This window comes from Chamaea fasciata, unplaced genomic scaffold (assembly GCF_029207755.1).
Source record: "Chamaea fasciata isolate MVZ Bird 193981 ecotype frontalis unplaced genomic scaffold, bChaFas1.0.hap1 SCAF_12, whole genome shotgun sequence".
Lineage (NCBI taxonomy): Eukaryota > Metazoa > Chordata > Aves > Passeriformes > Sylviidae > Chamaea > Chamaea fasciata.
The window spans coordinates 17,767,958-17,791,127 of NW_027094097.1; the positions used below are offsets into that span (position 1 = coordinate 17,767,958).

The window sequence follows — 23,170 nt, forward strand, 5'->3', positions numbered from 1 at the left end:
GTCGGCGGTCCCGTTCGGGGCAGAGCCGCGGTCGGCGGTCCCGTTCGGGGCAGAGCCGCGGTCGGCGGTCCCGTTCGGGGCAGAGCCGCGGTCGGCGGTCCCGTTCGGGGCGGAGCCGCGGTCGGCGGTCCCGGTCGGGGCAGAGCCGCGGTCGGCGGTCCCGCTCCGGGGCAGAGCCGCGGTCGGCGGTCCCGCTCCGGGGCAGAGCCGCGGTCGGCGGTCCCGCTCCGGGGCAGAGCCGCGGTCGGCGGTCCCGCTCCGGGGCAGAGCCGCGGTCGGCGGTCCCGCTCCGGGGCAGAGCCGCGGTCGGCGGTCCCGCTCCGGGGCAGAGCCGCGGTCGGCGGTCCCGCTCCGGGGCAGAGCCGCGGTCGGCGGTCCCGCTCCGGGGCAGAGCCGCGGTCGGCGGTCCCGCTCCGGGGCAGAGCCGCGGTCGGCGGTCCCGCTCCGGGGCAGAGCCGCGGTCGGCGGTCCCGCTCCGGGGCAGAGCCGCGGTCGGCGGTCCCGCTCCGGGGCAGAGCCGCGGTCGGCGGTCCCGCTCCGGGCAGAGCCGCGGTCGGCGGTGCCGTTCGGGGCAGAGCCGCGGTCCGCGGTGCCGTTCGGGGCAGAGCCGCGGTCGGCGGTCCCGCTCCGGGCAGAGCCGCGGTCGGCGGTGCCGGTCGGGGCAGAGCCGCGGTCCGCGGTGCCGTTCGGGGCAGAGCCGCGGTCGGTAGTCCCGTTCAGGGCAGAGCCGCGGTCGGCGGTGCCGGTCGGGGCAGAGCCGCGGTCGGCGGTCCCGCTCCGGGCCGGTCGGGGCGGAGAAGGCACGGCGGCTGCAGGGCCTGTGCCGCGCTCGGAGCTCCGTTAGCGCTGCACTGAAGCTCTATTAATGCCGCACTGAAGCGCCTCTCAGCGCACGGCGCCGTGGCTTAGTTGGTTAAAGCGCCTGTCTAGTAAACAGGAGATCCTGGGTTCGAATCCCAGCGGTGCCTGCGCCCGCGGGGCGGTTTTTTATCGGCAGCGCTGTTTTACCGCCGGGCCGGGGAGCAGCCCGGGGGCGGTGCGGGTGGCAGCGGCCGTAAACACACACACACACAGCAGACAACAGCTCCTGGCGCCTGCGAGGTCGGGCTGTCTCCTATCTGCTTCACGGGGAAGGTTTTTTCCAGGAGTAATTACACCCACAGAGTCAGGAAAAGGCTTCTCACCATTTTCTCTTCTTATTGCCACATCTTCAATAGCCCCTAGGCTAAACAAAGCTAGTATTGCCTGGTTTTCTTCCTCTTGTAGCTGGAGTGCCTGCTGACTCAGTGTTCGCTGCTGCGGTTTTTCGCTGTCCGTCAGCACTGAGACCTGCCTTTCGCCTCTTACCTGCTACTGTCACATCAAGTCTGGCTTTTCCAAGTGAAAGTTGCAATAAGCACTCTGTCACATCATGACTAATGACTGTCACGTCATTAGTGACACAGCACAGGGACAAAAGGTTTTCCTAGAAATCTTGAAAAAATCAAAAGCCAAACCTTACTCTGTTAGGCTTGGGAATTAGGTAAAGCAAAAATAATCCAAATTTGTGTTACGCTAAGGAAAGGCAGAATCCGTCCGTAAACCTAAAGATAAAAGGCTCAAAATCCATCAATACGAGTTCCAACCCAGCAGCCATATCCTCAGGTGCTATTCTTGTGCTCACACAGCAGTGATGGAAGTAAATGGATTCACAGCCACACTTGGAGGTCAGGTTTTCAGGACTCAGATCAGCACCCAAATCACAGCTGTTGGTAGCCTCACATGTAAAGTATAAGGCTTAATGTCTAGGATGAACATTTTGGTTACAACGTTTACCTGCAGGAATCTTTCTTTGAGTAGCACTTACTATGAAAATGCAGGTTAGATAGCATTCGGTATGTCATAAATATAAGTAAACCATTAATTGCAAACTGTGATATATTTTTAAAAGATTAGAAGTATCTTGGGACTAACCTGCCATCGATTGATACTATCTAAAAGAAAACAAGAACTAGACAACTGGAAAGTGCAAATCAAGGAAGATTTGAGAAAAGAAGCTGCAGTGAATGCAGCCAAGGAAACAGACTTGTTCTCAGCTCTTGCACAGGAGAGAAAGAGCTTACTTAGGCATCCTTTACTTTGAATATTTGTACCTGCTGTCACTCTGCTAGTTTCCAGCTAGGTTCTGTTCTTTGGCTTGTAGTTGAGAACCACCAATATAAAGAGTTTTAGACATGTATACAAAAATTGTTAATGCTCTTTTGTAATGCATCAGCAGGAATGGCATGATGAGCCAGCCAAGATGGCACTGGAAGGGGCTTGTCACCTTCTGCTTTAACACAGGCGCCCTAAAAAAAGCCTGAAAACTCGAACTTGACTCCCTTGAGGGAGACCTCAACAAATTAGAGAAATTAGACAGCAATCCCCAGCCCTGTGGAGTTTGACCCAGGCAAGTGCTGGGTTCTGCCCCGGGACAGGGCACCCCTGGCCGTGTGCATGGACTGGGCAATGAGAGGCTGCAGAGCAGCTGCAGGAAGGGGCCGGGGGGTCCTGCTCAGTGGGCAGTGGGAGCTGAGCCAGCAGCGCCCTGGCAGCCAGGAGGGACGTCCCTGTCCTGGGGCACCAGCCCGGCACTGCCAGGCCAGGAAGGGATTGCTCTGCTCTGCTCTGCTCTGGGCTGGGCTGGGCTGGGCTGGGCTGGCCTCCCTCGAGTGCTGGGGACAGCTCTGGGCACCACAGTACAAAAGAGACATGAAGCCATTGGAGAGTGCCCAGAGGAGGCCACAAGGACGGGAAGGGTCTGGAGGGGAAGCCCTCACTGAGGAGCAGCTGAGGACACTTGGTGTGTTCAGCCTGGAGAAAAGGACAGTGAGGGGAGACCTCACGGAGCTTTTCAACATCCTCCCAAGGGGCAGGGCAGGGGCAAGCACCAATCTCTGCTCTCCGTGACCAGGGACAGCACCCAAGGAAGCAGCATGAAGCTGAATCAGGAGAGGTTTAGGATGGCTATCAGGAAAAGATTTTCCCCCAGTGGGTGGTCAGGCACTGGAGCAGCCTCCCCAGGAAAGTGGTCACAGCTCCAAGCATGTCATGGCTCAAGAAGTGTTTTGACAATCCTCCCAGGCACAGGGTGGGATTGCTGGGGAGTCTGCAGGGCCAAAAGTTGGAGTCAATGTTCCTGATGGGTCCCTTCTAGCTCAGTGTATTCTATGATTCTATGATTCAATGAAAATGTTTGAAGAAGAAGGGCAAGATCAGAATCTGAACTGGGTCATGAGCACAGACCTGATTTTTCTGGATTTTGCAAGACTCCGTTTTTATGCATTAGTCAGAAATATGCAGCCCCAGCTCCCGTAAAGCCCCACCTTTTGAAATCCCCAAATTCCAAGGATGATCTATATACTTACATGGTAATCAATCCTATAAGACAATATTTAAGTAAATTGAGTGAAACGAGGCGTAATTTTAAATAATTTTAAATTTAAGTTTTCCCTGTAGGTATATTTTTAATAATATTTTACCCCAGACAGTTGGCAGAATGTGATCTGTATCTATTATTGATTAATAGTTGAATTAGGAGCACAAAACAAACCTGTTCTTGAGAATCAACTACTGGGATTCTATCGAGCTGCTATGGAAGACTAACATGTGAAATAATATATTAGCAGCTTAGTATTTATATAAAAATATGAAGTGGTGAAATACAAAGACAGTATCTGGCAAATTAAAGAATTCTTAAAGTGGCAGAATTGTTGCAGAAGACCTTTAACTCCTGTGCTGTTGTGATTAATAATTTTCTTAGGCATTTCATAGCCAGCTTACTCTGTGAAATTGTATCCAGAACCTTCCACAACAACAGTTAAGTATTACTTAGCATAAGAAAATATCTAGACTCAAATTGGATCGGACTGACAGTGTGTCTGGCCCAGTGTCCTCTCTAATAACCACAGCCAACAGCACACGTCTAGGGCAGAGCATAAGTACAGGGCAAACAGGCAGCAATATTTTGCCAGAATACCCTACCAGCCTCTGGTGATTTCCAGCTCAGGGTCTTGGACTTTCAAATGCAGACCTGATCAAATTTAATTTTTCATTCCTCCATGTCTGTGAATAAGAAGAAGTGAAGTAACTCCTGTCGGCAGATTTGGTTATTGGAGATATCTTTTATCAAAGTGGCAGTTGCCTGAAGAAGGGAACTGCCAAATGTTTAGTGGCTGTTTATTGCAACACTGACTATAGGCTTGGGGAAAGATATCTCCAGTTTGCCTGGGAGCTGGCATTGCTGCCTGCACGTTATTCACAAAGATTTGGGTGAAAACATTTGATAAAAACATCAAGTGAAGCCACATTGCCTGTTAACCCCAGTTTGCAGGACTGCTTTTTTGTCTTTCTTGACACGCTCTGCTGTGATGTGTCATTCTTCAACAGGCATGGTCAGCTACATGATGTCATGTCTGTATAATGTGATCTATGGATCGTGGAAGGATTTGCCATAGTGTCAGCTCTGAATTTTGGGGGGGAGAGAGGGGGAGAACTGTTTGGGATACTGCAGTCTACATACTGGAAAACAAAGACATCTCCCAGTTATTCCTTTGCTGCTTGTAGAAAATATTGATAGGGATGTAAGCAGGATTGTAAGTAATTTACAGAAGTTATACCTGTTGCTTGTAGGCTTGTTACAAGGTTTTCATTGTCTGTTCTTACAAAGTAAGCAATGACATCAGAGTGTCTTATTGAAAAAAATGTGACTTGCCTCCATCACCCAGCAGAGAAGTCCCTGAAGCATTTTGATATTGATGTTTACAGCCTAGATGTTTACAGAGATGAAACTGGCCTGTGAACTTGGACATGGATGTGGTAGATATCCCATAGTGTCACTTAAAAGATAAAAAATGCAACAGAGGCCAGGAAGAAAGAGAGAGCAATAGGACACTGAACAATTTAGATTCTTTAGGACCTGTGCTGCTCCATCCTCCAGGCAGTCCAGCTCATAAGTACACCAGATTAAAAAAAAAAAAAAAGTTTTTGAAATCTTGACTGTATTTTGGCTCATAATGAAACACAAGTTTGTTCAAGCAGCGAGCATAACTGTCTAGTAAATTGCAAGTTGTGTGCCCTCCTGCAGCAAAATAGAAACGTTTTCATCCAAAAGTCTGAAATCCATTGCCACAGATCATGAGGTTCTGTGGGATTTTTGGGAGAAGTGAGGCAGTTTTGGAGGTGTTCTTTTGACCTTTTTGAAAAATGTTTATTAGCTTTGCTTGGCTCATGTGCAGAATTTTGTCTTTTGGCAGGTGTTTTCACTTCTTATATTTTAGATGTCTATTTGCCTATCTTGGCAATTTGTGACTGTATTTTTTTAGATGGTGAAGCCATTACACTTCAGTTTATTTTCAGTTTACCCTTCTACTTTTGTTACGACAGGGAAGTAGTCTATAGGGGTTCAAATAACAAGCAGTCCCCTATAGATCTATGAAGTCCAGTGCACAAAACTCATGTGGCATAAACTTCTGTAGAGTGCACAATTGTCATATGCCAACTCACTGGCAGTGATGGCATGGACAGAAAGAGAACAAACAGGAGATAATTTGGTTGCCCACCTCCGGTGAGATGAAGAAAGTTTCTCTTCTCCTATGGGCCTGCATCTCAGCTGAGAAAAGACTGCCCAAGTATGTCCAGCAATTTAAAGAAGTGTCCCATGCCCTGCCAGGACAAACCAGTCCCTGGTATTGGGAGCAAGTGCTCCCCTGCTTGAGAAAGAGGGGTGGCTCAGTTTAGAGACAGATTTTAGGAGAAAATGCCCTGGAATTAGCATGTCCTCCAAAGTGAAGGGCTCCGATAATCCCTTTTTGCCAATGAGAGGAATGAATACCCACGGATGAAAGTGGAAAAAAAAGTAAAACTGTTTATTAACAAAACGAGATACCCACAAAGCAGAGGAAAAAAAATTGAACTTCACAGCCCACTCTCGCCTTGCAGAGTGGCCGAGAAGCAAAGATGGTGGCTCCCCTTTGTCTGAGGGGCCGGGAGGAACAGGAGCTCATGGAGCTGCTCAGGCAGAAGAAACGGGAACTTTTCTGGTGCAAGTTTCTTCCTTGCAGCAGGCAAAGCTGACTGGTGGGTTTTAGTGCCTTTTCTCGTGTTGGTTCAGCTTCTCTGAGATTGGTTCAGGGCGGCTCTCCACTGGCTCCCTGCACTGGCCGAAAAGAAAAACACGCCAAGCTGAAACATTTCAAGAGAAGAAAAACCAACCAAACAAAAACAACAACAGGAAAAAGCTGCCAAGAGAATTCCTGATACAGCCTCCAGGCTAGGGGAAGGAAGAGAAAAGGTTTTTTGCTTCAAGCTAGCAAAAAACCAAATCCAGCAAAAGGAACAATGCAGTGTCCCAGTCTGCACCACCGGAGCACCTGGAGAGAGAGGGTTTGAACAGAGCCTGCCCAGGGTTCTCCAGCTCCAGCCCGGGTTCAGCAGCCTTTCTGGGAAAAAAGCAGATGGTTAGGGAATAGAGTACCCTCATAAAATCACCCCAAGACAAGGGGACAAACCATAAGGTAACCTGTGCTTTTACCTGCATGATCACAGAGAGGACATGAGGAAGTGGGATGGAAACCTCACCTCTGTCCTGGAAGCACGGGAATGCGAGTTGAGAAGAGAAGGAACCATCACAAGAAATTCTTCAAGGATGCCATCAAGACCTGTAGGGACAGAATCATTTCTGGGCTGACAGGGGGATCCCCACAGCTGACTGTACTGGAAACTGAAGTGAACCTGACTGGGAACGAATGGCCAAAGGGGAAGTTTAGGCTGGATATTAGAAAAAAATTCTTCACAGTAAGAGTGGTTTGGCATTGGAATAGTCTGCCCAGGGATGTGCTTGAGTCACCATCCCTGGAGGTGTTTAAAAAAGGGCACTCAATAGCATGGTTTAGCAGATAAGGTTAGGTCACAGGTTGGACTCAATGATCTCAAAGGTGTTTTCCAACCTAGTTTATTCTGTGATTCCGTGAGAGCTGCTGTGCTGGACACGCTGGAGTTTCAACATGAACTGGAGTCAGAGGCAGCCATGTGGTATGACTATCAATATTACCTATGTGTTTTTTTCCATTCCTCTGGCAGCAGAGTATTGTAATAAACCATCCAAGACTCCCGTTTTCTTCATGCAGAAAAAGCCAATTTTTTATTCACGTAACTTATTTTATACAATTTTCACAGACCTCGTGTGCAACACCCATCGGCTGGTAATTTTCTTCCTACTTCTTTTATTGGTCAGAAAGGGATTCGTGTGTACGTGCTAAGATTCAGGTTGTTTACAGTTTCCCTTTGTGGGTACTCATGGAACAGATGTAATATTTATGCAAGTGCACTTGTTTTTCTCCCCAAGAATAAGTTGTTTTGTTAACAAGCTTTTAGCACCCAAGATTGTTTTCACATAGGAACTTGCAAACTACTTAGCTGCAGTTAGAAGAAGTGCCAGGCTAGCTATTAATTTAGCAGAGCAAGACCTAATTTCAAATTCTGTAAGACCTTTCTTTTGTAACACTTTTTACCTGTCTGCAACATCAGAGTGCAAGCCACAGTTTGCTTTCCCCCAGAGGGGTGTGCAGTGCACCTGGAACTGACTGCCCCAGGGATAGGAGCACAGCCCCACTGTTTGCCATGGAGTGATTCCCACTGCATTGGAAAAGGGCGAGGCTCCAGAACATCTGAAGCACAGTGATGACATCATTGTATGGGGGAACATGGCAGAGGAGCTTTTTGAGAAAGGAGAAAAGAAATTCAAATCCTCCTGAAGGCTGGTTTTGCCATAAAGCAAAGCAAGGTTAAGGACCCTGCCCAGGAAATTCAGTTTCTAGGAATGAAGTGGCAAGATGGACATCATCAGATTCCAATGGACACGATAAACAAAATATCACTTATGTCCCCACAAACCAGCAGGAAGGAAACACAGGCTATCCTGGGTGCTGTGGGTTTTCGGAGGATGCATATTCCAGATTACAGTCAGATTGTCAGCCCTCTTCTCTATCACGTGACATGGAAGAAGAATGCTTTCAAGTGAGGTGCCGAACATCAACAAGCTTTTGAACAAATTAAACAGGAGACTGTTCCTGCAATAACAGGACAGGGGGGAAATCTTGCTGAACACTGCAGCCAGGGAGAATGGTCCTTCCTGCAGCCTCTGGCAAAAAGCACCTGGGGAGACTCGAGAATGATCTCTGGGGTGCTGGAGCTGGGGATACAAAGGGTCTGAGGCCTGCCACACTCCAAAAAGGAGATCCTGGCACCTTAAGAAGTGGTTGGCACTGAAGCACAGCTCCTCCTGGCGCCCTGATTGCCAGTGCTGGGCTGGATGTTCAGAGGAGAAATCCCTTCCACACATCCTGGCTCTGATGCCATATGGAATAAGTGGATCACTGATCACACAGCAGCCTTGAACAGGAAACCCCAATTGCCCAGGGATCTTGAAAGTTACCATGAACTGGCCTGAAGGTGAAGATTTCAGATTACCATCATAAGAGGAGGAGAAGGTGACGTGCTGAGGAGCCCCACCATATAACCAGCTACCACAAAAGGAAAAGCAATGCTCTCTTCACTGCTGTATCATAGAGACACTGAAAAGGGAAAGCTGCTGCACGGAGTCCGGCATGATGAGTCACAAAAGCTCTTGAGGGACAAGGAGCATCAAGTCAGGTTGCAGAGCTGAAAGCCTCCCGATGGCCTTGGCCATGGCTGAAAGAGAGAAATGGCCAACACTACCTGTACACTGACCTGTGGATGGGGGCAAATGCCCTGTGGGGGTGGCTGGACTGGTGGGACAAGAGCAGTTGGCAGCACAGAGGGGAACCCCTCAGGGCTGCTGAGCTGTGGCAGAACATCACTGCCTGGGTAGAGAACACGGCTCTCAAAGTCCTTCACGTGGGGCTGCCGAAGGACATCGCAACAGACAGGTGGGTTGGGCTGCCAGATTGAAGTGTCTCCGGTGGATCTGGACTGGCAACACAAGGCTGAGTTATTTCTGGCTTGATGGACCCAGGACACCTCGGGTGATTGGGGGGAAGATGCAACATCCAGCTGGGTTTGTGATCAAGGGGTGGCTTTAACCACAGACACCATCTCTCAGGTTATCCATGGCTGGAACATGCACTGCTCTCAAGCTGGGCAAAACGGGGAAAGCCTCTCTGGTGTGAGGGACGGTTTCTTCCCTGCTACAGTTACCTGTCAATCAGATGTTCTGTAACTCCCGGGTTCTGTCTGTCACTTCGGGGCCTCTCCCTGCGTCTGGAAAGTTCCAGGGAGAGCCTCGAGTGATTGGACAGGATCCCGGCTCCCCCCTCCTACCTCCCTGTGGTTTGTTGCTGTGACTGTCTATTGTGTCCAGAGCCACCCCCCGTTTCTCCTGACAGGGCCTTGGCCGAACCCCTCCCCTGGTTCCACCCCGAAGAAAAGCTGCTGGTGTCGGGTGCTCCGAGGGTTGCTGAGAGAGACAGGCTGGGCTTCGCTTCTCTGCGCTGTGGGATCACTAAACCCAGCTGGTTGAATCCTTCGCAGAGTCCCTCTTTTTTCTCCCGCTATCACCAGTAATCGCCTGGGGTCTAATCGAGACCCCCAGGCTCAAAAGGTGATATCTGTCACTGGACTGTTCCTTGCTTGCCGTGGTGCCAGGGCTGGTCGGGGCGAGACACGCCTGCACTGCAGCAAGTGCCCTGACAATGCTTTATTCCATGCAGCCTGCAGGGCATGTGCTTTATGAATCCATGTCATGCTTTGGGACCAAAGCGCCCCAAGTGCTTTGGTCGCCCGCCCCCCAAGGTAATGCAGTGCACCTGGACTGCTTTGTCTGGGAGGCGTCCACTGACCTTCAGGCATGTCGATCCTCAGAGAAACATCATAGACCTTTGCAGAGATTTTGATGTTTTCAGCCTGAACAAACCGCAGCACGTTTTCTGTATCTGAAACCTGAGGCAGCAAGAAACAAACACTGTTCAAATCGTTTTGGTAGACAATTTGTAAGTCCTTGTCTCTGCTGGCTGCGTCCTTAGCTTCACAAGCGTCGGTGGACTCCCAAGCTTTGCTAACCTGTTCATCTCATGGGCTGCCGCAGTGGGATTCAGCTGCAGTAAAAAACCCTATCAGCCCAACTCTGCACTCCTACAGCAGGGAATGATGCTGCTAAAGCATCCTTGAGAGGCACAGGGATGTAAGAACAACCACAAGAAGTGTGAGGTGTCTCAGAGCAGGTGCCATTGACAACCCTCTGCCACCACCTAGCACTCTCTCGGAAATGCAGCCCCTAAAGCATGGGGAACAAAATCCCAGGGGGAGAGTTTGCTGCACTATGCAAAAGGTTCAGACAAAGTCCAGGAGGAATGTAGAGATCACGCTGCAGTCTGTACAACCAAACAACCTTCAGCTGCTCACAGGGACAAGGTGGTTGTGGTACAGGCTCAGGACGCAGCGTCTGGTTATCTGGGGGGATGTGGATGCACTGCACGTTCTGGCAAACGCTGTGTAGAGGCAGAATTTGGGGTCACAGCACCCTTGTGTCTGTCAGGTGCAGCTCTTCCTGACTCTGTCCCTAAGAGCGCACGGCTGCTCTGCCAGGCAGGGCACAGTCCCTCTCACCTCAAGTCGCAGGATCTTTTTAATGCTGCCAATCTGCCTGGCCTTGAAATTCAGTGTCACTTCAAATTCTGAGCGGGGAGCAATGATGCCTCTATCTTGTGACACAGAGAAGTCCTCAACAAGGTCATCCAGCCCACGCAGCTGCCAGGCCATGGGCAGTAGGGCGTCGTTTTTCAGGACCAAGGTCCTGCTGTCAGTCCTGCAGAGACAGGAAGGCACCTGGCATCAGCTGCTGGATGGTCACACCAGCCTCACCACTGAATGCAGCTCCATCCACGGCCCTTGGAGCAGCTCCATGCCCTGGAAACCAGAGTCAAAGGTTTTCTCTTTGTCACCAGTCTTGGAGTGCTTGTGGGATGACTGACCTGTGCAGACGGAGCTTGTCAAAGGACAGCTCCAGGGGGCTGACGTCCAGCTTCACGTGCACCCCGTGGCAGCACAGGCTGAAGACCACTGGCTCCGGGTTCTTCGCAATGCAGCAGATCAATCTGTCTTCCAGGAAGCCAGGGGAACTGGGGTATGCCCAAATGGTCAGCTCCTGCACCCAGCCCCACAGAAAGAAATAGAAAGAGCACTGCGTGTGAGCAGGAGGAGCAGCCCCTGGGCACTTCTGCGGTGCCTGCTCTACCTGCCCTTCACCTACCCGCTTCTCCGCTGGCCTCAGGGTCATGCTGGGAGGGTCCAAAAGGAATGTATCTGATTTCATGTCCTTCTCAAAGGTGAACTGGACCTCTACGTCCATGGGGGAGTTGTTGAGGATGTTTATAGTCTCCTTGTTGCTGTGGCTGTTCTGGGCCTTGTACCTGTCCACAAAAGGGGAAAAGGCTGCAGAGGAAACTGTTGCCTGTGCCGCACATGGAGGAAAGCACCGTGGGCACCCAAGGAAGCGGTGCTGGGAGATCCTGCTCTAACAAACAAGTGAGGGAAATGGATCCCAGTCAGGGGCATGAGCATGTGCTCATCCTTGCCTTACTTTGGTGCCTTTCCCTGTACCCGGTGCCTCCACCCCAGAAGCCTGATGATGCTCAGGCCACTTCAAGGGTTCTTAATACAATGTACATTCAAAGGTGCTTAGAAGAATAACAGGAGACCAGGCACATGGGTTCTTTCCCCTTCTTTCTTGGGGTGCCTTCCCTGCATGGTATAAAGAAAAGCTTTTGGAAAAAGAGTTTAGCTAATCTCTTTCATAAAAGTCATGCAACTGCTTTGGATTTCATGGGTTAGCTCAAAGTCTGAGAAAGAAATATAAAGCATCGATTCCCAAGAGGAATGCCAAAAGATAAAAAAACCTCCTTCTCTCAGGTGTGGATTTGACTTTGGAGTGAAAGGGTTAAAGAGGCAAACAGAAATCCCAGATCATCCATCAACTTGTCTAAAGATTGTCTATATTTTAAACTATTTCGATTTCATTTCCTTGGGTTGTCAAAATCGACCTAGCCTTCCAGAGATCCCATGGAGACAAGAATTTAATGTTAAATATTATTTTTTAAAAAGTGACCGTAAAAGTAGAAATATGCAATAGCTTCAATGACAACGTGTTTAGGTGGACTTCATCCAGCAGTGAGGATGCAATGTCATTACAGGAAGATGTAATTCCTGCTCTGTGTTCCCCCTGACACCCATTGGCAGGTCAGCCATAAAATCTTAGTAATAATTACAGATTAATGAAAGGTTTGAAAAACTGTCCACGGAATAATTGCTCAATCAGGCTACCTGCAGAGCTCAAAGCACTTCAAAAACCACCAGAAAGTTCATTTCCTAAGGGCTGAACTGGGATGTAGAGGGGGACAGGAGTTGCCCCCAGGTCACCTTTGGACTGGCAGCAGCATGTGGCTCTGGCCACCGAGGCAGCCACCAAGGCACCCACTGGGTAGGCAGAGCAGCTCCTCCAAGGCTCACGTGCCCCTTATCTGCTCAAGTTCACACACCCGTGGCCCTGCAAACCCGTGTCTCCCAGGACTCTGGCCGGGACTGCCCTGGATTGTGCCACCAGGACAGCATGGCTCTCCAAGCGTGTCCAGGAAAGTACAAGGCCCAGCAGGGAGCACATACCACTCTCTTGATTTCCCACACAGCAGCGGTCCAAAGTGGAATTGCTTTGTGCTCTCAACGTATTCTTTGAAGATGATTTCATCTGCCTCCATGGTCTTCCTCCACTGTGGAAACACCAGCCTGGGCAGAGAAAGCGGAGAAGGAGGAGCTATGAGATGCTCCAAATAGGAAATGTAGTCAGAAAACCATACCCCTTCCTGGTGGCTGAGGTACCACCTGCCTTCCCAGCTCCCAGCACAGGAAGGAAGAGATGCTGGACGACCTCAGGCAGCACGATGTGCCCAGGCCAGAAGCCCCAAGGGGCAGCCCTGCTGTGAGTTCAGGGGCAGCAGCGTGGGAGGCTTCCGGGGGCCAGCCTTACCGTGGGTCCTGGCTGATGCTGGGGTACAGGCCGGTGACACTGCAGGGCAGCTCGTACTGGCGCTTTGTGCCCACCAGCTCAAACCTCAGTGTCTGCTCAAACTTCCATGGCTTTTGGGTGGAGAAGTGGACCTTCAGTTCCACCTCACCGTGGGCAGGCACTATCCACCGGTACCGTTTCAGCCTGGCAATTAAAGAGGAGGCTTCAGACATTGCTAAGGAGCAAATCAAACGAGGAGGGTGCGCTCGCCATCCCATGGAGGCACTGGCACAGGGTCGCTGTGGAGCTGGGGACGATGGACCTTGTTTGGCAAGAGGGCCAAGAAGCAGAGGCATCACCTCCCCCCGTGCAGCTCACCTGAGGAATTCTGTGGGGATTGAGGCACTTTTCAGTGTACTTTTGGGTCTGGTTGTGGAGGAATCCCGGAGATGTTCTGTTCTCTGTGTGGAGACCTGGTTGTCCTTTAGAGAGCTGTCTCTGCTGGCCTCTTTATCCGTCTTTGGTTGGCCTTCAGCAGAACTTCCCTTCACATCTCGGGCCTTGGCCTAAGGGGAGAGAGAAAAGGGAGAGAGAGGTGAGCCCTGAGACATCCCCATCCTGGAAAGCAAAAATGGAGTTTTTTAACCAATGGAAGAACGAATAAATAAGTCCACCTGCCCATGGACTTGGTCTTCCTTATTGGTGTTTGTTTTGCCTGGGACCCCCCTTCTCAGACTCAGGACTGTCTCCTCAAGGGGAGTTGCTGGTTCGAAGTGATCTCCTCCCACTTGTCTTACAGAACTGCTCTGTCCCCAGCAGAGCTGTCTCTTTTTTCCCATACCTGACAGAAAGGAGACCTGCTGACACATGGCCCCACCACATCTTCACTCCCTCTCCACAACGATCCTTCTCCATCCAACCTGTCCCCCATGCCCTCATCTAGCCTGCCCTCTGCCCTGGCACCTTCAGTGCCAGCACCACTGGAGCACCCACCAGATCATCTTCCATAGCAGCACCTCCCGGTGCCTCAATGGTGAAGAGCTCCACGTGCTCTGCGGAGCCCAAGCGCTCCTCTGGGTAGTTGACTACGGAGAGGACAAACGCAGGGGGCAGCGGAGGCCCCTCAGGATGCAGTCCCAGATGTCTCAGCATCTAAAACAGAAGAGAAAAATCTTGTTTATACTTCTGTCACCTTCATCCTCACAATTCCTTCTTTAAAGGCACCGAGCTTTTGGCAATGGGGTTTTTGATTTACAAAATCATGAAGTACAAACGCTTTGTTATGCCCAGTGGGGTGAGCAGGCTCCAGAGCAGAGGCAAGAGCTACAAGCAGGACCAGCAGAGAAATCTCTCCTGAGTGACTCAGCTGAAAAAACAATGACCGTGAGCTGCCCTGTCCCGGGACCGTTTATAATGATTTCCAGGCTGGGAAACTCTGAACAGATGGGATACTTGTACACAGAGCACTTTCACTTTCTGCCCATCTGAGGGATGGTGATGACCTCCCCATCCACACAGATACTTACAGAGTCATTATGGAACATCATCAGGCGCCTGGAAAAGGCTCTGTGCCATTATCCCCTGGGAGGACACAATGCTCCAGGGCCCAAGACCACGGCAAGCTCAAGATCTGAGCCTTGCAGGGTTTTACCTCGTCTTCCGTTGGCAGCCTCCCACTGCTCAGGATCTCTGTAAACATGGCCTTTGGATCTGTGAACTGGATGTCCAGGCACGGCACCCCGACTCTGACTGCCTCTCCTGCAACTTGGCCTTGAGTCTTCAGCCGAGGTGACTGAGGATGGCTTTGGCGTCTGTGTTTTTGTGCGGGCTTCTTCTTCTCCACTTTCTCCTGAGGCTTACTGGTCTCCTGACCTTTGTTTTCAGCTGAAGGCAGTGCCTTGTTTCCATTTTTCATCACAGGTAACTCCACGGTACCCTGAACCCTGTCCCAGTAGGAGAAAACCTGTGCGACGTTCTGCTGTGAAAACTCATGGATCTGAAACCTCAGGATCAAGTTCTTCCCCATCTCAGCTGGGTCCTCTGAGATTTCTGTTTCTTCCTGCTCTGGGGCTTTGGTTTCCTTCTTCTCTGGGGCTTTGGTTTTCCCCTTCTCTGGTTTTGTAGGTTGCTTGCCCTTCTTCCGCTTTTCTTCCTCCTTCTGCCTTTCTTCCTCCTTCCGCCTTTCTTCCTCCTTCCATCTCTCCTCCTCCTCTAAGGCTTTTGCCTCCTCCTCAAGCTTTTGAGCCAGCAGCTGCTGCTCCTTTCAGGAAACAAGAGAGAAAACATTGCTAAGAGTCACCACCAGAAACCTGGGCTCGCTAGTCCTGGCTGGCCCTGCACTTTATTCCTTGACCCTGAGGCCAGGCAGAACAGCAAGACCATTTCTGTGAATTTTCCTCAACCCACAGAGGCCTGGAACATCCCAAGGGAGGGGAATGGTGGAAGGGGACCTCCAGGACCCGCTGAACCTAAGCCTTGCCATCATAAGGTCTTAACTGTGCAACCTCCCTCTTAAGGCACACCCAAACACCTCTAGCCCACTTGCCAAAGGCTGAGCCACCAGCTCTCTGCACAGATGCCTGAGAACTGCCTTCGTCTCTTGATTTCCCAGTTTAAACCAGATCACAAATTGCTAACATCTAACATGGTCCTGGAGGGCCCATCCCCTGGCCAGCAGAGACCCAAGCTTGCAAACTCCTGGTGCAGCCTCCCAGCACTTTGCTCACTGCCTGCAGCCACACTAGCCAGGGCTGCACTTTGCCAGCAAACCACTTGAGAACCAGTGGAGCTGTCTGCCAGAGCACATTCCCAGCCCAAGTCATGCCCAGCCAGCCAGCTGGGCTTGGCACTATGGACCCACATACCAGGCCCTGGCTGGCACAGAGCCTCCACCGTAAGCAGCCCCTGCCCATCTCACAGACAATGCAAAGGTCCCAGGCACCAACCCAGGCAGATCGTGTTTACCTCGGGTTTGCTGGCTGGCTCCGTCTTCTTTTGCGCTGGTGCGCTCTTGCCTTTGGAATTCTTGTTCGTTTTCTCCTGGGAGGCTTGTCTTCTCTTGGCCAGAGGAGTGAGCTGATGCTTTTTAGCTGCATAGGGGACATATGGTTCAGGAGGGCTTTGAAAAGCAAGTAGGCACCTTTCACCACAATGGGCACAGCCTTGGACCCTGGAAGGAACCTGGCACTTCTTCCCCAGTCTGCTGGGCACTGGCAACACTCAGAAGCAGCTCCCTCCCTGCTTCTCTTACCAGCACGCTATCCCATACTTGATTTTAAAGCCAGCACTATGTCTCTCCTAACAACTGTGCATGCAGGTGACACTGCTTGCACAGGAGTTCCCCATGGATCAAGCCAAGGATCTGTCCTCCAGGACCATTGTTTCCATACACTGCACCCATCCTGCATTCTCATGTGGAGACCTGCAGCCCTGCCCCGCTTGCACCAGCCGTCTCTGCTGAAGCTAAATGCTCCTTGTGGGAAAACCCTGCTGGGACACAGACTCCTTTTCCTTCCGCCAGCTCCCAACCCAGCCAGGTTCAAAAGTGAGCAGTGCAAAACTTCCCCCTGCACTGTGGCAGGTCTGGCCTCACCCTGCAGAGCTCAGGCTACCAGCTGCCCAGTAAGCTTCCTAAAAGTCTCTGGTCTCACATGGAGAACAGCCCAACATACACGAGCTGTGTAACCTGACAGTGAGCACAGGTAAATCTCGGGAGACAAGAGCTCATTTGGAGCACGTCTCTGATTGGAAATTCCTCTGGGAGGCTGTACTTCCCTTCCTCTTGTTTGCAAGGTTACACTCATAGCCAGTCCTCTTGTGCGTAATGAGCCACTTCAGAAGGCTTTTTCCTTGGTAAAGTGGGCAGCAGTCCTGCCTGCTGCCCATGAGAAGCAAGCTTGATTCAGCTTTGAGGAAACAGAAAATATTTGGGAAAGAGACAGGCATGCTTCACCACCCTTAGAAAAATGAACATGTGCCAAGCATGGCAGCAAGGGGGGATATCAAAGAATCCCCGACTGAGCCCTTAAAATTGATTTTTTATTTTTTTAAGACCAGCCAGAGATGCACTTCACCCATGTTCCCTAAGAGACCCAAGGACTGAAAAACTGCTGCTCTGAGTGAGCAGAAGTGGACAGTCATGGTGGGTTTCTCAAGCACTGGCTCTGGGTCTGGCATTTCTCCTCACCAGCATTACCTTTGTTTTTGCTTTTCAGCTCCATGGCAGCCTCGGTGCAAAGCTCCCGGGCACGGAGCCCTGCCTGGCTGCCATCATTGGCAATGGCCTCTTTCACCACGGTGTCAAGGGACAAGGGAGCAGCGTCGTAATGGTGACACAGGGCCGCCGCTATCTCTGTCTTTCCTGAGAGAGAGAGGAGGACTGCTTGGTGACACGTGCACATGAGGCATTACAGGGACAGGCCCTGGAAAAATCTCCAACAAGATTTCAAAGTTAAAAGAACAGGGGGAAATCAAGTGTCCCTCCAGGGGAGGCCATGAGGGAGGCAGCTGGAGCGTGGTTACCAGCTCTGAATTCCAGAGCCAGGAGGATCATCTCCACCTCCTGTTCGGCTGAGGTCTTTGCCTTAAGCACCAAGGTCCACCAGGATGTATTTCTCCTGCTTGCCCCTCTCCCTGCAGCCCAGGGCTGCAGCTCACATACCTGCCAGGGGTGGCCCGTGGACAATGACAACAATCCCTTTGTCCTGCTGTGCTTCACACCTCTCTGAAGACTGGTCAATGCCCAGGTGGGGAATGACAGCTCGAGAGATAGGATTCCCAGTCGCTTTCACCGTGGCCTCAGGATAGAATGGGACAGCCCTGTGATGTGCTGCAGTGAAAAACCAGGAGAAAAGGTCAGCCTCCTGCCTACCTTTGATCCTCATCATCCTCCCAATCTGCTCAGATCCCGGAAAAGGAGACTTGGTGAAAGCAACATGAGCTTGTTCTTTTGTTGCTGGGAAGGTACAAATAGAAAAGAGCCAGTGATATTAGACCTGGTTCTACTGGCTGAAGAACTCATCCAATCCTAGTCTTTGTGAATATCCCGATTATTTCCCCAGTCTATGGCAGGCAGATAGGAGCTTGCTTTGGCTACACTCAGGGTTGGTAGAGGATGCCCCAGTCCTTCACCCAAGAGTTCCTCCACCAAGCTGGGGAACAGGCAGTTTTTAAAAGCATGGGCTTTCCCTGAAGGTGACAGAGTTCAGGGTATATGGGCTGGACTCCCTGCTGCGACCACAGTCAAAACAGACACCGCCAAACCCTCACTGTTTTCCTGACCTGGTTCTGCCTCGCCCATGGCCTCAGCCTCAGCCTCAGCCTCTGCCATGGCCTTGACCTCTTCCTGTTGTGCATTCAGCCTCTTCTGTGCTTCATAGTACTCCAGCAGCTCTGGGGGCAGCGTCTCGCCCACGGCACGGGGAGGCATTAAAAACTTCTTCTGGTACTCAGACCCCACTGCCGTCCGCAGGATCTGTGTGCACAGGGAAGAGAAACCATCCGCAAGATTCCTTCTCTGGCCTTTCATCACACACGCTCAACAAACCCGTTTTCTGTCTCCTCTCTTCCTCCCAACAACACAAACTATTGAAGTCCTCCCACAGCATGTCAGCAGAGTTGGCTTTCCCTGGGGATTGCCTCCATCTCCCTGGCACAAGCCTGGGAATGCTGGAGTGCTGTGAAGCTTGGGCAGCATGTACATGGGGACCAGACCTGCCTTCTCACCTTCTCCTCCTCAAGGTACTGCTCATCAAAATCCAGGGAGTAAAACTCAATGGGGAAGTTGCATGGGTTCTTCACCACCACTGTGGCCTCCACTCCGTCGCTGTCCACCAGCACCCATCCCATCTCTAGTGCCGGGGGGCTGAACTCCAGCCGTGGCTCCAGACCTTGTCCTGACAGGTGCAGCATTAAGCAATTGCTGCTCTCACAAATTTTAAGCTTCAGCTTATTCTTGTAAGACCTCTGAAAAGAGAAAAGTGAAGAAAACTCATCCATGAAGTCCCAGGTGATGGGACCCCAGATACAACGCTTTCTCCAAGGTCAGGGTGTTACCAGTCCCTCCAAGGTGAATGGAAACCACCAGGTATTTACTGACGCCAGGGACTACAGCGTCTGTAGTAGTCTGGGGCTGAGTAACTGGGAGGAATCCTGGTGTGCACTGTAACTGGGTATTTGGGCATCAGATGGATCTACAATGGACTGTCAGATGTTTTCACCTAGCCATCCAGGAGCGCAGTGCTCATGAGAAGGGCCCTCGGGGTTACAGTGTCCCAGACACAGTCCTGGCACTGCTGCATCAGGCAAACGCCAGCTCCAGGAGAGAGGCAAATGAGCTCTCACCGGCTAGAAATAAGGATCATCTTCTCTGCTCAGTGTCTGGCTCTGGTCAAAGCCAGACACAAGATGGTTATGTCTCTGGAGCAATTAAAAGATCCCTGGGACCGCCTGCAGGCACAGAAGCACTTGTGTCCATACCGGTACAGGCCGTCAGTTTCCAAGACCCAGCGGCCACAGGCAAACTACTTTTGGGAACGCTCCATCCTTTAAGTTGAATCCCCAGCTGCATGGGAATGTGCAGGCAGGCCAGAGCCCCAGGGACTGCTGGCAGCACAGCACTACAGGTGACTGTCCTGCTGTGCCCAGGAAGGTGTCTGGTGGCTGTTTTGTCTGTCAGTTCTGCAGCAGGATGAGCCTAGACTGACCATTCCAGGATTATCCTCTGCGAGTGTGCAGTTGCTCTGCACCGAGTGTCGCAGCTGCAAATACAGCCGGGCAAGGGGGAGGCTGAGGGGAGTTGGGCGCATCCCTCCCGTGTGCCGAGAGGCAGCCACAGAGCCCCGATGCTCTCTGTGCAAGCTCCCTGTGGGCATTTCAAAGCACATCTCACGGCAATGCTCTGTGGGGTGAACTGAGCCACGCTGAGTAGCTGAGTACGGGGCCTGCAGAAAGCTCCCTGCCAAGGCAGAGCTCAGAGCACACTCTCGGCACCAGGCCCTCCTTTCGGCCTCCTGGGCTGACACCTGCCAATCTCACCTCCTCCTTCGGTGTAAACCGGATTTTCAAGTCCTGCCAGCTTCCTGCATCAAGGGTTCCTTTGCAGGGCATCACTTCAAAGGGACAGGGCTCATCCTCCAGTGCCTGCTTCTTCTGAGGTAGGGCTGGTGTCCTGCGTTTGCGTTGATTGCTCTGGGCACAGAAACAAATCCTGTCAGGTCTCCTGGGTCTGCGAGGACAGAGCCTCAGTTCCTGCAGTGCTCTGAGACACTGATACGGTGCTGAGAGCACCCACAGCCAAAACAAGCGTGGCCCCCATAGCCTAGAGCTGGAGGGAAAACCTGTAGACAGGGCAGGCAGAGAGGGAACTAGAGTCCTCAGAGGAGGGCGAATGGGTGAAGGTGCTAGAAAAGCAAAGCATCAGCTAATGGAACAGGTCCAGGCAAACCAGCCTTGATCTGACCCTCAGAAGCTTCCTCAAACACGCTGTAAACCCAAGTGCTCAGGCAGCCACAGGAGTAGAAAGGGCAAGAGACACAAAGAAAACCCAACCAAGAAGTTACGTGTTCAGTGTTGCCCGTGCTTTACCTCCATTACAGGCTGGATGGCAGTAATAAACCAAGTGCAGGGGACATGGAACCAGTTGTAGAGCCGGACTGTCTCCGTCTGGCACTGCCCAACGAGGGTATCCGAGAACTTCAGAGTGTTCTTTGAAAGTCTGAGTGACAGTTCAACGACAGCGGCATGGAGGCGGATGTGAGACCTGGGGCCTTTTTCTACCTGGAGAAGGACAGAGAATTCAGCGGAGGGTGCAGGTGACAGCTGCTGCGGTGCCCAGCCTGCTGCCTGCCCCAAGAGCTGTGGTACCTTGATGGGCAGCAGCACATCCACGTCACCCTGTGGGCGGCAAGCACTTTCAAAGCACACTTCAAATGTCACGGTGTGTCTGGGAGGCAGGTCCTCCATTTGGTCCAGGTCCACACATCCAGGTCCAACACATCAGTGGTTGCTATCAAACATATTACCAAATTGGGAAAAGGTGAATGTGAATGATCACAAAATGATAATTGATGCACTTGGTGCTACACAAAACAATGTTTCTTTGGCTCTTAGCTGCATCCAGACACAGCTTTGGATGCAGACAGTTGTTGCCTCAATCATAAGGGAAGGAGAAGAAGGTACTTTTCCTACTGAAATTCGGAAAATAATTTGGGACAATGCAAATGATTTTGAAAAGGAATTCCAATCCTGGTAGAAATTGGTAAACTTTACCTATAACCCCAATACCAACACAGTTACAGCTTTTAATGTCTTGGTGCACTTGATATTGTTAATGCAGTCATAGCTCAAGACATATTTCTGGACACTGAACAAAATACCTGCCACTTTGAAATTCACCCTAACCAAACTTCTGAAACAGTGCTAATATATATAGGCAGTGGGTGTGCATGCTTTAAAACTGCTTGTGATGTAGTGTTTGTAGAAGAAATAGTAGTGAATCTTAAGAAACACTCAAATTATTGTGTTTGTAACTTTACCAAAATTACAGGATGTGATTTTTCGTACATAGCCCCAGTTACCTCTTACCACCTTTTACAATCTGATTATACAGTGATGCACAAATTATTGCCTCCCCCTATTGGGATGAATCTTACTTTGGTGAAGCAATTGTTGCTTCATCAGGACTTGAGATTTTGGAAAAGATCAAGAAAAACAGACAGAAAACCCTGATAACTATTCATCACAATGTGAGAAAAATACATCATGTCATGGAAAGGGTCAAAAAGGATGCTGAATACAGGTGGTGGGATACCCTTTTTGGGTGGTCACCTACAGCTACAGGTATCCTGAACAAAGTGTGTCATCCCATTTGTTGTTCTTTTGATTTTGGTTTTGATTGGTTTTCTTATCAGTCATTTTATACATCCTAAATTGGAAAATGATGAAGAGTCAAGACCCCTTTTGAGACACTCCCAAAGTTATTGACACGAGACATACTACCCTAACAGCGAAAATTAGACCTCCAACAGCGATTTAATTTGAAATTGTTGGTTGCTTGTTTTGATTATTGTTGTTTTAATTATGTTATGCTGTAATCAAAATTAAGCTGTTGTTTGAAAATTTTTAATTTTATGATTTGCTTTGATTATTTTGAAAAAAATTTAATCAATATTGATTGATTTTGTTTTGTTTTTATTTCCTTTTTCTATTTTTTCCTCTTTCTTTCACACACACTCTACTGTCTCTGTTTTTATTCCGGGATATGCTACTAACATGGACGAGTCGTGAAGACTTCGCAAGACTACGGAATCCTGCTGAAGGAGCTCTCTTGATGACAATCGTGAGTCACGGGGTGGTGTAAGAGACGGTCCGAAGATCCCTCATCTGCCTCACGACCATGGTCAAGGACAGAGACGGAAACCCCTAGAAGGGACTTGAAAATCTCAACACGGGAGTTGTGGCCTGGCTGAGGTGGGATGTTGGCCAAGTGCTGCCTGCAGGTGTGTTTGATGGAAAACACCCAGCATGCATACTGGAACATCAGAACCTGAGCAGAAACAATGGGCAAGTCACGGTGAAGTGACCGCGCCTGCTGACACTGCACCTGCTGACAACAGACTTGTTCTGGGTTCTCTAAATGAACACACTGCAATGATTTCCCCCACCTGTTTGGCCAACTGCCTGTCGCTTCGGAGAGGACTATAAAAACCCTGGAGACCCCCGCTCACTTTTGTGATCACCCCAATGGAGAAACTCGCGTCTATAGGCATCTTCAAAAGCCTCGAGGGCTCGACCCTCCATGCTGGTAGCTATAATCCCCTTCCCCTCTTTTTCTGTCTTTCTTACTATTCTCTTTTCTCTCCCCACTATTGCATTTTTTGGCACTAAATAAAGGTGTATTTGTGATTGAATAAACTGAGTTTGTCCCCCGCTGTGTCTTTTGCGCTCTGAGATCCCTAAAATGAACCATCTTGAACCCCGCTTGTGTGAGCAGATCGTGACAGCCTCCCACACGCTTGGGACGACTTTGGTGACCGACCCTTGCGAGGGGAGGGCCTATGACACCGCCTGCTCTTAGCCAGGACTCATCTCCAGGGTAGTCACTCCCACATCTTTGCCTGCCCAGCCACTGTTGGCAAAGCTGATCTGGCCGGGCAGACAGACAAGCCAGGAACCTTC

General features: G+C 50.7%; 1 long non-coding RNA gene and 1 other non-coding gene across 2 annotated transcripts; one reads left to right on the forward strand and one right to left on the reverse strand.

Moving 5' to 3' along the window:
* The first annotated feature begins 894 nt into the window (after positions 1-894).
* Positions 895-968, forward strand: TRNAT-AGU (transfer RNA threonine (anticodon AGU)). The gene has a single exon. It is a non-coding gene; the product is annotated as a tRNA-Thr (tRNA).
* A 7,962-nt stretch (positions 969-8,930) lies between these two features.
* Positions 8,931-10,727, reverse strand: LOC136295776 (uncharacterized). The gene is made up of 3 exons (XR_010722795.1): positions 10,603-10,727; positions 9,837-9,936; positions 8,931-8,965 (listed from the first exon to the last, which is right to left on the reverse strand). It is a non-coding gene; the product is annotated as an uncharacterized lncRNA (long non-coding RNA).
* Positions 10,728-23,170: the final 12,443 nt, after the last annotated feature.